Source organism: Miscanthus floridulus, chromosome 2 (genome assembly GCF_019320115.1).
Source record: "Miscanthus floridulus cultivar M001 chromosome 2, ASM1932011v1, whole genome shotgun sequence".
Lineage (NCBI taxonomy): Eukaryota > Viridiplantae > Streptophyta > Magnoliopsida > Poales > Poaceae > Miscanthus > Miscanthus floridulus.
The window spans coordinates 162,600,647-162,617,357 of NC_089581.1; positions in this window are offsets into that span (position 1 = coordinate 162,600,647).

Sequence of the window (16,711 nt, forward strand, 5' to 3'; positions counted from 1 at the left end):
TTCCCCTTAGCACAACATCACCATCGTTATCCCTGATCAAGAAGCCCCATCCTCCGCTTAGCATCTCTTTTTAATATAACCAGCTGCTTAACTGTGCGGGTGCTACGCAAATAGAACTCTTAGGTTCACCAAGCTATTGGCACGTCTCTTTAATACAATCAGCGGATTAACCGTGCGGGTTCAACACAGACAGACTCTTCATCAAGCTATCAAACAACCGAACTACATTCTTCCACGGCCACAGATCCAAGAACAGAGTTCCACATGTAACGCACTCCGTCCTAAATAAATAAATCAGCTTCTATAGTTATTCTAGGGTCAGTGTAGAAAGTGACCAACAAATAAATATTTATAGTTTTGCCGTACGTTGTAATCGGAGGTGGCCTAGCACTCAATAACATAGGGTTTATACTGGTTCAGACAATGTGCCATACGTCCAGTTTGAGTCGACCGGTGACTTTATTCCTAAGCTCGTGTGCTCGAAGTTTGCAGTGGGGTTACAAACGAGAAGGAGAAAGATGGAGGGTGCAAGAGGTCCGATCGGACTCCGGTCGGAAGGGCAGGGAATGACGGGAGCCCCGCTATGAGCTAAGTGTTTAAGCGTGTGCCTGTGGTACGAACCTGACGGTTCTGTGGTTGTGTACTAGTGAACTTGATCGATCTGATGAATCTGCCTGTTGGAAGAGAGCGCATCCCCTTTTATAGATGAAGGGTATGACCTTACAAGTGAGAGGGAAGGAGTACGCTTGCTGCCGAGCCTTGTTGCCCACGTCGACGGGTACATGACGATGGTAGGCGCCCTACAACACTGTTGAATGTCAGATGCACATGGGAGGTCGTGTTGTCTTCTTTGGGTATGGCAGACGTCGGCGCCTGCCATACTGTTGATACCTGGAGGTGTGTAAGGAGTTCTACCATGTTTGCTTGGTACAGTAAATGTCGGCGCCCACAACACTGTCGATGCCTAGAGGCATGTGGAGAGCCTTACCGTATGGGAGTCAATGACACCCACAACACTGTAGGGGAAAATGTTGGCGCCTACAATACTGCTTGGGCTCTGCCATGCCAGGGAGGTCGCAGGGTACTATCCTGCAAGTGCGCAGGGTATGATCCCTGGTATTAGCGGTTTGACTTGTGCGCCCTGCCGTACTCTCTCCGTCCGTTCTCTGGTCTTTACCGAGCGGACGTCCCCGGTCGGTTAGTCCCAGACGGCTCTGAATGCGCTAGTCGGAGAAGAGCAAGCGAGCAGGGATTCGGTGTGTCCCTAGTCGGAGACACGGGTCGAAGTCGGAAGTAGTGCTTTTGGCCAGACCCTCCGATCGGAGAGGCCGTCCGAAGGCAGGCTGGAGATCGAAGCGAGCACTCCGGTCAGAGAGGTGGGTCGGAGTCAGAAAATGGGCGCCGCTCCTCCTCGGCCAGACCTTTTGGTCCGTGATTGGACCACTCTCCTGGCCTGTTGTTTAGATACTTGGGTCGACCCATGAGTTGTGCGTTGTTGGCTTAGGTCGAGCCTTTGTTGGGAAGTCGGTTTGCGAGGGACCCCGGGTTTATGAACCCGACAGGAGCCCCCAAGCCCCCAGGTGATTCAGATAGAATCGTCTGGAGGATTTTTGTCTTGACGGTGGGTGCGAGCGAGCGCACTCAGCGGGTGTAGCCCCCGAGCCCCCAGGCGGTTCGGTCAGAACCGTCTAGGGGTTTTTTATGTCGCCGGCGGGAGAGGCTTTTAAGTCAAGACAGAGTTTGTTAACCAAGCGTCGTTGCGCAGCCGAGGCATTTTAGTTTTGGGATCGGGCGAGGTAGAGCTCAGTGGATCCTAGCGTCGGTGCGTGCCGTGGTATCGGGCGAGGCAGTTAGTTTAGGGATCAGACGAGACGGAGCTCGTGGGTCCTGACTTTGGTGCACGCCATGGGATCGGGCGAGTCAGAGTCATAGATCCTAGCCTTGGTGTAGCCCACGCCGCCGAGGCAGTTAGTTAGTTAGTTTAGGGATCGAGCGAGCCGAAGCTCGTGGATCCTGATGGGGCAAGTTTGGGGTCACAGACCCAGGCGTTTGGTGTGCAGTCGAAGCGTAGCCGAGGGATGGGGCGAGTTCGGGGTCACAGACCCAGGCGTTTGGTGTCTTGAGCCCCCAAGCCCTGTTGGGCCTTGGTAGGGGTTAGTTTGAGTTATGTGCGTTACCCCGTTCTCGGTTTCTCACAACCAGAGGGCTTGAGTTTTGTCGCTTGCTTCGATCACTCGGGCTTGAGTGACACACTCGGTGAGCTCGCTAACGGGTATGATCGAGTGAAATCTAGGTCCGTTGTTCGTGATGGGGTCGGCATAGCCCTCTTGTGACATTCCACTACTCCTTTACCTACAACCCGATAGATGTCTGGGTCGTTCCAAAGACTGACCCAGGTGGCCTGCTGGCCTCCCCTCAATGGAGATTCTGTAGGGCTTGGTAGAGGTTTAGAATCGAACGAGAAGGTTGAGATGACCCTGTCTGCTTTGGGGTAGACGGGGCGAGGGCCGCACGGGGCTCATCTGTGTTTTCTCCCCTGCTCTGTTTGATGTGGGGCAGCCTCGATCCCTTTGTGGGCCAGCCTTCGAACCCTAGTCGGTCGTTGCTCATGTCAAATGAGGCAACTGCCGCTTCGTGACGCAACATGAAGCGTTGTGATGCATTTCGCTGCACGTGCGTTGGCTTAGTTCTCGAGCCCCCAGGCGCTTTAGGGCCCGAATCATCCGGGGGGCATGGGCATATGGAATGAATGCGTGTATGGATGTATGAAATGATTATAAAGAAATAGCGGGGGTCGGTAGTGTTACCTTGATGACTCGAGTGACGGGGTTTGAAGAGCTCCAATCGGAAACGTCCGACCAGGACCCATGCTTGTCGTTCATGACGGAGTCAGCATGGCCTACATGGGGCGTCCCTTTGCTCCTTACCTATCTCTTGGTGTTATCCTAAACCGTTCAATCGACTTATGAAGCTCGATGGTCTCTCCTAGCGAAGATCTTGTTTCGGGTTTTTCCAAGTCCCGCATGGGGATGCGGAGAGCTACCTGTGTGCGGTGGTGCTTTAGTTCTTGCGCCAGACATGCAGTAGTTGTGGGGCATACCTAGGCCATGTCCTATCTGATCAGGCGTCGTTCCATCAGGCAGGGCGCATCTCATTGGTCAGGGCGGTCCCATCGTATCCCATCTGCATTAAATGGGAAAGAGAGGGTTTTTCGACCATCATTTTGCTTTTCCCCGATCGGCGTGCCTTCCCCAACTGCTGCACCCTTTTCCTTAAGTAGGAGAAGGGAGAAGTCTTTTTGCTCTGTTCCTTTGCCTTTTCCTCATACGCCGCCTCTTCTCATCTTCCTTCTTGCTGAGAGTGTTTGAGAGCCACGACAGTTCCTCATAAAGAAAAGGGAGAGAGCGAGGAAGAGAAAAAAACTCACAAATACTTTTGTGAACCCAAAGCGAGATGTTGGACTGGAGGTCATCCACTATGAGGGAGTCGGTGCTGAAGGTCTTCACCGTGAAGGGGTTTCTATCGCCAAAGGAGGTGGCACACTGGAGGGCTCCCGGGAGGGTGGAGTTTTCACAACCTTGGCCCATTGAGTTAGTTTCCTTTCTCGCCTTCCATGAGCGTGGGTTAGGATACCCCACGCACTGGTTCCTACGTGGACTCCTCAATGAGTGGGGTTTGGAGCTGCAGCACCTCAATCCGATGAGGGTGCTGCACATCGCCGACTTTATCACCATTTGTGAGGCCTTCCTCGGGATAGAGCCGCATGCGGACTTCTTTCAGTGGCTGTTCTCTGGGTGAGCTTTGCTGGTGGGGAATCCGCCCGAGGTCACGCCGATGGGGGGTTTTACCCTATAGAGAAAACCGAGCGCAGGGGGCTTGTATCCCGCGTACATCCCCTGCGACTCCAACCGGGGTGGCATAGGGAATGGTTTTATATTAGGAATTCGGCGGAGGCGTCATTCCTGGCGTTCACCGGCGGGAGGCCAAAGAAGCGGGATAGTTGGTCGTGGGGCTATTCCTGTTGGGAGAAGAAGAAGGTGGAGATCATTGAGGTGGAGCTCTAGAAGCTTGTGCGGCATGGCTGAAAGGTCCTTGTTTGGTTTTGGTAATTGAGTGACAACTTAGGTGGACTAATTGTGTTTATGTAAGATACACAGGTGATTAGTCCACAGGTACATGTGTGTGAGCAACATATGCCATGAAGGTGAAAATGGCTTGGAAATGTTGCAAAGCTCACACATGTGATGATGAAGGAGCTTAAATGCACATGAGACATGACATTGAGTCATGTGATCAAGGTGGAGAAGATCAAGACAAGACTTGGCTTGATGGACCGGTTGCAAGCGTGAAGGGCAAGTCGAAGGCTTTGGAGTGATGGACCGCTGTGGCGGTGAAGCTTGAGCAAGACTTGGCGCCGATGGACGATAGCAATGGTGAAGAGCAAGTAAAGTCAAGATCGATGAACCAATATGATCATGTGATGATATGAAGTGGATCATATCATTGTTGATCGTAGTTGGTGCATGTGTTGCATCGACATTGAAGGAGATGGAATGGGATGCGCAAGGCAAAGGTATAACCTAGGGCATTTCATTTCACCGGTCATAGGTGTGTAGAGAAGTTTATGACTAGGTTTAGGATAGATGGCCGTACTATCAAGAGGGGCAAACTTGTTTGCATATTGGTCATCTAGTGCCACTCGAGTGATCTAACTTTGCATCGTCGCTAGGATCGAGTGGCGTGGCAAGTTGAGTGGCTAACATCCTTTGGGAAATGATTGTGAAAATGCTAACATACATACACATGGTGGTGTACACTTGGTGGTGTTGGCACATTTACAAAGGAGGTGTTGTTTGCAGGATTGAGATGGGTTGGCGGGATTCGGCGCTTTCGGGAAAATGAAATGCCTATTTTCTATTGCGCCGGATGCAAATTCTTGTGGTTAGCACACTTGAGTAAGGGTGAAGAGAATGGAGGAGATGCCAGCATCGGTCAAGTGATCGGACACTGGATCCAAAAGCACCAAACGCTGACTGCCTGCGTCCGGTCACGTTGACGTGGAGTGTAGCAGTAGCTAGAGAGTGACCGGACGCTGGTGCTGCGTCCGATCGCGTTCGACCGGACGCGTCTAGTCATGCTCGAGAGCTTACTGGAAACGACTAGATGCTGAGAGTCCAGCGTCCGGTCAGTTGAAGCTGCTGCGTCCGGTCAGGTCAAGTGACCGTTGGAATCGGGACACGTGGCCGTCTGCGGGTGACCGAACGCTGAGGTCCAGCGTCCGGTCAACACGACCGGAGCGTCCGATCGGCCCAATTTTTGCCTAGTGAAGGGGTAACGGCTAGTTTAGCCCTTGGGGCTATAAATAGAAGTGACCTTCGGCCATGGCTGGTGTGGAGCACCTTGGGGGACTTTGTGTCCATGCTTGAGAGTGCTTAGGAGCCCTCCATCTCACACATACTTGATAGTGATCATTCGATTGTGTGAGTGAGCGATTCTAGTGCGATTGCATCGTGAGGTTGCATCGAGTGGCACTAGGTGATCGAGTTGTAAGCCGGTGGTGCTTGTTACTCTTGGAGGTTGCCACCTCCTAGATGGCTTGGTGGTGGTCTCCGTCGAAGCGCGCAAGAAGCTTGTGCGGCGCTCTGGAGAAGTGCTTGTGAGGGGCATTATGCTCGCCCCGTGGGAGCCACGAAGAGCAACTCTAGTAAAGCGTGTCATTGAGCTACCCTCACTCAAGGGGTAGGTTCTTATGGCGCCCAACATGCGGGCTTAGCGGGTGATGCTAATTAGCCACCGAACCACCAAGTGAGTGGTCGACACAATGGGGACTAGCGTGTTGGCAAACACGTGAACCTCAGGAGAAAAATTATCGTGTCAACCTTATTCTTCCCGTTGGTTTGCATCCTCGTTACACAAGCTTGCAATTACTTTTATACATATTAAGCTTGTGTAATTGCTCTTGTAATTAGATAGCTTGTGTAGCTTGCTAATTACCTTCTTGCTTGTATAGCATAGAAGTAGCTCCCTTGCGTGGCTAATTTGGTTTTAGTAACCTTGTTAGTCATATTGCTTAGTTTGTGTAGCTAAGTTTTTGCACTCTCTAATTAGGCATTGGTTGCCTTGTTATTGAGCATTGCTAGTGAGCTTAGTTAGATTTGTGCTTTTGCTTACTAGTATGTGTAGGAGCTCCCTTGTTGCTTAAAGTACTAGTGGCATAGGTTTGTGTAACCTTGCTCCTAGAATTGTTTAGGAGAGCTCTAGCTAGCTCGGCACCTTAGTTGCATAATTAGTATCTTTGGAAGGTGCTAGAGAACATATATAGAGGGATGTTGTCTTGGCTAGACCTAATAGTTATAATTCCGCACTTGTTTCGGTTAGCCAACGTGATTAATTTTAGAAAAGACTATTCACCCCCCCTCTAGTCCGCCATCTCGACCCTACAGCAGCCTTGATGGGGTGCGGGTGTTCCACACTCTTCTACCACCGCTGGGTTGCTCTGTTGGTGGAGAGGGCGTGATCGATGTGGAGGTACAGCGCCCCGTCGGCCCCCGATCATGTGTCACCGGAGGAGCTGCCGAATGACAAGGTCTGGAGTCGCCTTGGCCAGGTGCTACAGCTGAAGCTCAAAGAGAAGGTCGATGGAAAGCCTAGACCTTTCAATGCCTTAGTGGTGTCCAAACTGGTATGCTCCTCTCTCTTTACTCCATGTTCTTTCCCCCTTTGCTTTCCTGCTTTCTTGATCTTGAGTAGCCTATTGCGTAGGGACTTGATGCTTACTAGGTCCTGGCCGCACCTTCTGAAGGGGCCAGAGGGCATGGCTCGGTAGGCCGCCTAGAAAGAGGCGGCGGATGCCAGGGAGCAAAAGAAAGCCGAAGTGGCTTAGTGGAAGCATAAGAAGGAGAAGGAGATTGCCCAGCGCGTGAAGGCTGGGGAAAATAAGAGCGACATTGAGTCAGAGCTCGAGTCAGAGGATTCCATAGAGGTGGATGACATGATTTTCTCCGGGGAGGAGGAAGGCTAGGAGGTCGTTGCAAACTTGGCAGAGCGTCACTGACCCTGCGGCGATGTCTGCTAGCAATGAGCAGGAGGCAGAGAGGCGCGCCATGGTTCTCGTGCCGAGGAAGCGTGCGGCGAGTGCAGACGCTGCTAATGAACGGGAGGCGAAGCGGATGTAGTCATCGCGCCCCTTGGTGGCATCGCCGGCCTCGTCCCCGCCTGTAGCAGCATGATCCAGCAAGCTAGGTGGTCAGAGGAGCAGGCTTGCACCCAGTGCGTGACTAGGACCGGTGCCAGCATGTGACTCACAGCGGGAGGATGCCCCATCTACTGCTCTGGTCGAAGCGTTCCAAGTCGAAGGTCGCTGGTGACCCATAGGATGGGCAGGAGCCGATTGGGATGACTCTACCCCTGGTAGAAGTAAGGGGGCATGGGTCGCAGCCCGAGAGCGGTCCTCTGCCCTATGGGCCCATCGACGCCGGTCTTGGCTTCAAAGTCGTGCCGTTTAGCCCCCGATATGTTTTTCTTTGTTTCTTTTTTTATCTTGCTGTTGAGTCTTTTTGGAGTATGACTGACTAGTACTCTTTGTTAGTGATCGAATGATGATGGGCGTTGAGCATCGCCCCAACTCCCATGTAGGAGGTTTGGAGTCCCTCCCTACAGCGTGCCACGGCGAGCGGCAGGGGGGAACATGGTGGTGGCGGTGAGTTCTTCCCTTCCGAGGGTGGTGCTCCCTAGGTTGGTTGCTAGTACGGTAGTAGCGGTGGCGATAGTGCTAGCAGCGATCCCGATGGTGATGGTGGAGGCTTCGCTGGCGGTGCCCCTTGCGGCCCCTCCTCCACCAGCTGTGGTGGAAGAGGAGAAGGATACCAAGACCCCAGGCCTCACCAGGTGGGGGTCTGCACAGCTCACCCTTGTGGTTGGAGCTGAAGGTGCCAGGGGAGACAGTGGCTAGGATGGAGTCAAAACACTCGGCAGTGGCCCGCGTAATCGAGGTGGTGGAGATCCCATCCAACAATAAAGCGGATGATGTGGTAGAGCTACCGATATGGTCAGCAGGAGCTGGTGGTGGTTCGGTCGGAGGCTAGGCCCTCCGGCGGGCTACCGGAGGGTGATCTAGAGTGGCCCTGCCCTAAGGACCTGACAAAGGTGCAGGTTTGTCCTTCGAGATTCCTAGGAGTGTCAGCTCTGAGACATTCTTGGGGAGAAAGGACTCGCCATGGAGTCTGATCTTGCCAAGCTATCTGTGAAGCTTGAGGACGCCTAGGAGTGGGTTAAGTCTATTCAGTAATTGGTCCTAGGTCGACCTGTAGCATGTCAGTAGAGGTGAGTTTCCCAGTGTTTGTCCTTGATCTCTTGTTGGTTACCTCAGCATGCTTTTTCGTTTTGTAGGGTCTAAAAGAGATATCGTCCCGTAAGTCGCGTTTCCTCTAGATGGAGCATACCCTGATGGCCGAGCTTGAGCATCTGCTGGAGTCCGCCCATTGTGAGTCCTAGGACCGAGCGGCTGAGGTGACCGTGGTGCGGGTGGAGGAGTAGCGTGAGCAGAGCGGGTGACCACCGCTGAGCAGGGGCTTGAGGCAGCGAAGGCCCGCCAGGCAGAGATCGAGGCGGGGCTATGGAAATCCCTGGCGGACACCGAGACAGCTGCTCCAAAAATTCCTAGAGACCCTTGAGTTGGAGTGGAATGCCCTAGAGTTGGCGCAAAAGGCCCTAGAGTCTGAGCGAAAGGCCCGGTCAGAGGCAGACCTAGGAAGTGCTTGTGCTCTAGGGCTAGGTGATGGGGACGGAGGAGGCGAACACCTGGCTATGCGAGTAGGTGGCCCGACAAACAGAGGAATTCTCCACCCTTGAGAACTTCCACCTTGGTATGTACCTTTTTTGTTTTTCATCATGCTAGGTTTCTTCCTTTAGCTTATTTCTGAGCTTGTCGCCCTTCTTGCAGAGCTAGGTGGAAAGATGAAGTTGTTGGAGCAGGACCTGGAGATGGTCAAGGCGATGTTTGGCTAGAATGCGGAGGCACTGGCCAAGTCCCTTGAGGAGCGACGTGCCCTTAAGGGGGAACTTGACTAGATCCACAAAGTTTCCCAACGCGTCAGTCTCGGAGGTCTTCGGGTCAGTGCCAAGTACCAGTGTGCCTGCCATCTAGCTAGCGGAGGTCCTGGATGAGGTCCGGGCCCTCATCACACATGGACTGTTCTACGGAGCATCGAGGGGTGTTGACTTCGGTGATGACATACCACCCTGAACCTAGACTTTACCACTATCTACAGTGGGTATGCCGATGGCTTGAGCATGGAGGACATCCAATTGCTCGAGGAGAGCTTGCTGCCGCATGCAAGGTTTGTGGTAGAGCAAGTCTCTACTGTAGTGGGTGATGGATGCCCACCAGTGAGGACATGGCCGAAAGTGTGCAGTCGGGGGGACATCGCCTAGCCTGCACATGGTATGGAGCCTAGGTCAAAAGTGGACATCGCTCTACCTTCAACCGAGCCAAATGTCGTCCTGTCGGGGAGTGAGCAGCTCGTGCCTTCGCCGGTTGTACCGACAGCAGATGCCACCAAGCGGCCCCAATAGCTTGTAAAGTATAAGTAGTTTAATAGATGTAAAAAGTTAAGTTCGTGGGGGAGCCCCAATGTGAACGTTCTTGTGTACTTAATGACTATGATCGGTTTTGTTTTTTTGTGATGGAGTCACTCCGTTCGGGGAAGCTTGTCCCATTCATTCCTTAGTTTTTATCTTAGCATAATTTTGTTTTCTATTCTTTCTTTTTTGCACTTGCCTGTTCATCTCATAGGCTGCAACCTTAGGAGCCTGGGGCATGGCCTGCGAGGCTCAGCTGCTCGTAACCGTAGGTAGAGACAGGGTGCGATCGGTCGGAATATTATAAAGCAAAGTTATGTAAGGCAATTTAAAGGAACAAACTGCCCTTTTGTTCAGATAGGAAGGAGTTTCACCATATGATAGTAAACAAAAAAGAGAGGTAGTAGTGCACCCTCATGGAGCCCCCGAGCAACCCGGTGAAAGGTCCTAATATGGCTAGAGGGGGGTAAATAGCCTATTTAAAAATCTACAAATCAACTAGAGCAATTTGATTAGTATAATAAATAGCAAAATACAAACTTGCTCTAGCTCTACAAGGGTTATAAGCCACCTATCTAACAATTCTAGTTGCTATAATCTCTAGACACACAATTTTCTAGGTCACTCTCACACTTGCTAAACTAAAGAGTGCCACTAGATGAACTTAAAACAACAAAGCAAGCTCTCAATTCTAATTACACTAAAGAGCTGGCTACAACTAGTTTACAAGAATATAAATAAGTGAGTAGGGTGATTATACCACCGTGTAGAGGAGTGAACCAATCATAAGATGAATGCTAAATCAATCACCGGGAGAATACCAAGGGACAAGAGACAACCAATTTTCTCCTGAGGTTCACGTGCTTGCCAACACGCTATGTCCCCGTTGTGTCGACCAACACTTGGTGGTTCGGTGGCTAAGAGGTGTTGCACAAACCTCATCCACACAATTTGGACACCACAAGAACCTACCCACAAGTGAGGTAACTCAATGACACGAGCAATCCACTAGGGTTACCTTTCGGCGCTCTGCCGGGGAAGGTACAAATCCCCTCACAATCATTAGAGATGGCCACGAACAATCACCAACTCATGCCAATCCTCCTCCGCTACTCCAAGCCATCTAGGTGGTGGTAACCACCAAGAGCAACAAGCGAATCCCACAGCGAAACATGAATATCAAGTGCCTCTAAATGTAATCACTCAAGCAATGCACTTGGATTCTATCCTAATCCCACAAAGATGATGAATCAATGATGTAGATGAGTGGGAGGGCTTTGGCTAAGCTCACAAGGTTGCTATGTCAATGCAAATGGCCAAGAGGATGAGCTTGAGCCAGTCATGGGGCTTAAATAGAAGCCCCCATGAAATAGAGCCGTTGTATCTCTTCACTGGGCATTGCTCAGGGTGATCAAATGCTCTGGTTAGATCGACTGGACGCTGGACCTCAGCGTTCGGTCGCCCGATGTTTGCCACATGTCATCGGCTTCAAACGTTGTTCATCAGATCTCAATGGTCAAGTGTTGACTGGATGCTCTAGCACCAGCGTCTGGTCGTTTCTAGTAAGGTACCAACTACGACTAGACACGTCAGTTGGATCATGACCTGGACATAGGACCTCAATGTCCGGTCATTTCCAGTAAGGTACCACGTGTGACTGGACATGTCTGATCAACCCTAACCGGACACACCCAGCTTCTGGTCACTCACTGCCTCTTAGTGTGCTGCCACTTTGGTGCAACCAGACATAGCCAGCCAACGTTCGGTCACATTAACGCCAGTGTCCGGTCAAAGACCGACGCTGCGCTGTCTTCAGCAGCAACTGACCGGACGTATCGGTCCATCCGAGACCAGTGTTCGGTCACTGCGTGACCAGCATGACTAACTCCTTTTCAACTATATCTTCTTCACCCTTGCTCAAATGTGCCAACCACCAAGTGTATCACCTTGTGCACATGTGTTAGCATATTTTCACAAACATTTTCAAGGGTGTTAGCACTCCACTAGATCCTAAATACATATGCAATGAGTTAGAGCATCTAGTGACATTTTAATAACCACATTTCAATATGAGTTTCACCCCTCTTAATAGTACGGCTATCGATCCTAAATGTGATCATACTCACTAAGTGTCTCGATCACTAAAACAAAATGGCTCCTACTATTTATACCTTTGCCTTGAGCCTTTTGTTTTCTCTTTCTTCTTTCCAAGTTCCAGTATTTGATCATCACCATGCCGTCACCATCATCATGATCTTCACCATTGCTTCATCACTTGGAGTAGTGCTACCTATCTCATAATCACTTTAATAAACTAGGTTAGCACTTAGGGTTTCATTAATTAACCAAAACCAAACTAGAGCTTTTAATCTCCCCCTTTTTGATAGTTGATGACAACCCTTTCACAAAGATATGAACTGAATTTTAATTGAATCCATGTTGCTTGCCCAAGCATATTTACCATGTGTAAATGAATATGGACAAGTTTCATGAACTCCAAATGGTAGCAATTGCTTTCCCTACATATGTGCTAAGAGTTTGGACTGTAGCTTGCACATATGCTTAGATAGGAAATATAGGAGACAATTTCTACCAAATGATGGTAAGGCATAAGAGATGGACCTTTGAAGTGTGATACCAATCGGAGTGCACCAATATACCATCCTTAGCACCTATTAGTAGCTAGACATACACAAAAACTAGAGTACCCCATGAGATCAACATTATAAGCAAGTGTCTAGTTTTCATATGATGAACATAAGTCTAGTTACTTTAGCCTATGCATGCTAGTTTTTCATTTCAACATTCAAACCTATAACTAGCATGCACCACACAAGCATGGATATTGAAATTTAAAACTTGTGCCATGCAAGCAAATATATTAAATGCACATTCAAAATGAAACATACAAGTTTATGAGTTTGCTCTCACTACTTGTGTGCATTTTTTATTTGATCCCCTTACTATGTCATTTCATTTGTTTTCTCCTCCTATCTTACTATCTTCGTGAATTTCTCTTCCCCTTTGTCAACAATTAGCATAAAAGGTGAGCTCAAATTATAGATAGGTTAGGGTGAAACCATATGAAATGAGGATCATTTTCCTAATTTGGTTCAATCTAGATCACTTGCAAAAGATATTTAACTCGGTTTGATCTAAGGACAAGCTTCTTCACACCTCCAAATAAGAGTTATCTTGTACCATATTGAGTTAAACACTTATAGCTTATTTTCTAGACCAAACACTAGGTTTACAAGCCCACAAACATGTCATATGCTACCACTAAATCATTTCAAACATACAAGTAATAGTGGTACCATACAAGCATCAAATTCATTTGGTTTTCATGAATGAGCCTATTTAAATGCGAAATATGTCTAGATGCACTAAACATGTCCTTAGCAAGGATGTATACCATGCCAATCAACTTTTACCTTGGATTGCTCGAGGAAGAGACATGCCATATAAGTGGGGGTACATCAACACATATTGGTGAAGTCAAGTATGTTCAATTCATTCCTTAGCTTGCAAAACCTCTTCTCATCAAGTGGCTTGGTGAAGATATCGGCAAGTTGATCTTCGGTGCCCACACTCTCAATACAAATATCCTCTTTTTGTTGGTGATCTCTTATGAAATGATGGCGAACATCAATATGCTTTGTTCTTGAATGTTGAACCAGGTTGTTGGTGAGCTTTACAACACTTTCATTATCACATAGCAATGACACTTGCTTGAATTTGATTCCAAAATCACTCAAAGTAGCCTTCATCCAAAGTAATTGAGCACAACAACTACCGACCGAAATGTACTCCGCTTCGGTGGTTGAAAGTGCTACACTATTTTGCTTCTTTGATGACCAAGATACAAGTGATCTTCCTAATAGTTGACATGTGCCTAATGTGCTCTTTCTCTCAACTTTGCATCCCACATAATCGGGTTCTAAATGAATTTTTATCGGACTGAAAATGCTATAGAACGCTTATGTGAAACTTTGATAAAGTTCGTAGTATGAATTTCATTGGCAATGATAAAATACATGTGGTCGAGGATGGGGTTCACTAGCTAGTGTATCAAGTAGCTTGGAAATGGAATTCAACGCGAAAACGTTTGAAGCTTCATCAATTCTCGTAAGTCTGAAAATGGGTCGATGGAGCCATGTTTGACAATTTTTGTAGAACGATCGGGTTAAGTAGTGGCAAGATATTTTGGCTTAGTTTGATAGCCCTATGTACCCTCTTGTGTATAGAATAACTGGTTTGGCTTTTGGATCAGCAAATTGGTTTTTGTAGCAACTTTAAAAAGCGTGCACGACACGGTTTTTACCTCCGGGCACGGTCACCGCCTCAGTTCGGCCTGGAACCATGGCACTAGCCTGCCAGCGTGCGCTGTCGCGCCGGCCACGTCACCACTACCGCACCTGTGCAAGCACACCTGCGTGCATGGCCCCTACGCTGCTGGCCATGACCTTTTGTCGCTATGCTCTGGCACGCAGCTCGCACATGCCACATGCGTCCAGTCGCGCTGCCCGCCCATCATCGCTGTGCGCTGGCCGTTCAGCCATCACTACCGCTTGGACCACACCGTTGTTGCTGCGCCTGGCTTGTGACTCGTGCACACACACGCGCACTAGGGTCCAGCAGGCCTAGCTGCTCTGCCTCCTCCATCACATCCGCCTATGTCCACTGCCCACCATCGCGTCTACCTGCGTTTTTGGCTCATCCAAACCAGTGTCGCTGCTCGCCCACACCCACCGCCTACACAGCTATTGCTTCCATTGATGTTTTGGCTGCACGCGCATGGGTTGGCCCTGCTGGCCCTCGTCTTCACGTTTGCGCGCGAGGACACACCACATTTCCATCGCGTCGCTTAGAGGATCGCCGGCCATGCCACGCCAAGGCCTAACTCACTGAGCCGGTCCCCTTTTTGCAATTGCCCACATTTGAAGGATGAGTGGGCATACAACTTCATGCCTAACTTGTCCTGAGTGGTAGTATGATGTTGGGCAACAATTTAAGTTTTCGCCGTCGCCGTCGACCCCATTAAGCCGAACGCCGTCGCCCCTCAAATTGGCCGTATGTAGTCCATCTCTTTCCAATTCACTGTGCACCCAAATAGCTAGGGTTGTTAGCTTCTGATTGGAGTCATTTCGATGAGCTTCCTTCCTTCGGTGAGGTAATGGGGAGAATATTTCCCCTCGGCAGTCCGCCATGGCCGGTGAGACAAGTTCTTAGCCTGGGGCGATGCTCCTTGCTCTTTTGTCTCAATCGTGTAGGGCTCTTGCCTCTCCTTGACTTGTTTGCCTCGCTCGTGTAGTGGCGCCGGGAATGCCTTCACCGTGGCTAGCGTGAACCGAAGCAATCTCGCGCACGTGGCCAAAAATAGTGAAACAAAGTTTATTAGGTTCACAAAAATGCCATCTATTTGTTAGTGTAGTTAGATTATAGTTACCTGTGACAATGGTAGGATCATAAATTCAAATTAGAGAGCTTAGTATTATGTAGATTAATATTTGTAGGAATTTTTGTGGTAAATTGGTGATAGCTATAGCTATAAAAATTTTACAGTAGGCTCACTAGATTATTATGTATTTGCTGTAAATTTTGTAGCCCTAGAGTAAGTTGATAAATAGAGTAGCTATTATCCCTGTTTTATCATATATAGATTAAATCGGTGTTAGGAGTAAGAATACCTTTAGTTACTATGATAATGTATGTCATGATTCATACTTGTTAGTGATAACAGTAGGCAACTTAGTACCTTAGCCAATAGCATGAGCTAGTGGTTAGAAAATGTACTTTTATTTTAAGAGTTGCTGTTGTCATATTACTAAGTATTGCATCATTATTTCATGCATGTAGATCATGAGTTGGTAGAGTTCGTATCGGTGGATGAACATGAGTACGAGGAAGTCATTGAGGAGTATGAGGAGGAGATCCTCATGCAGGAGGGAGCCCTGGAGCCTTTTGGTACTGACCTAGCTGACCCGTCGCCTGCCCAAGGCAAGCCCTGGTGCTTAACCCCTATTTTATGATCACTAAATATATATATATATGATGTGTACTTAAGTTACAGGCATTTTATGTAAACTACATGCATAAATATATCTACCCATGAGTCCTACTAGTATAGGTCGAGTAGTTGCTATGCTCAGGATATCGGTAGCGCAAGTAACCTGCCGTTACTCGCAAATAGGTGATAAATATGACCACTCCTGATAAAATGATGGAAATGAAAATGCTGACCGGACATAGGATATGGTTTGGGTATTGGTGGGTGTAAAGTATTGTGTCCTACGGCCAACAGGGCATAACTCGGTTACACTTTTTCCCTATCTGTGTCAATTAAGGATCGGTCGTTGCATATGGCTTTAGGCAAGTCACAGACTTATTATCCCAAGCACATACTTGGGTATGGGTGTAGGGAAGACTCGCTGCTCTCTTGTTGTGGATCCGGCTCTTTCCGGACCGACTGATTAGAGGCGGGGATGGTGGAGGTCCTTGCACCGCACTGTGTCTGGGACTTAGGAGTGGGGGCTTGGAGTCTAAGTTTGGATAGGGACCTAGACACCCTAGACAGGAGGGTGATGGGTTAGTCCTGCTTGTGCCTGGGGTACAAGTGGGGCATGTGTTTTCAGGGTACCTAGCTAGGGGCATTGATTCACGAATCGCCGGTATTTCGGTATGGCTTGTCTATGGTTTAGTGTAGTTAGATTACAGTTAGCTGTGACAATGATAGGATCATAAATTCGAATTAGAGAGCTTAGTATTATGTAGATTAATATTTATAGGAATTTGTGTGGTAAAATGGTGATAGCTATAGCTATGAAAATTTTATAGTAGGCTCACTAGATTATTATGTATTTGCTGTAAATTTTGTAGCCCTAGAGTAAGTTGATAAATAGAGTAGCTATTATCCTTGTTTTATCATATATAGATTAAATCGGTGTTATGAGTAAGAATACCTTTAGTTACTGTGATAATGTATGTCATGATTCATACTTGTTAGTGATAACAGTAGGCAACTTACTACCTTAGCCGGTAGCATGAGCTAGTGGTTAGAAAATGTACTTTTATTTTAAGAGTTGCTGTTGTCATATTACTAAGTATTGCATCATCATTTCATGCATGTAGA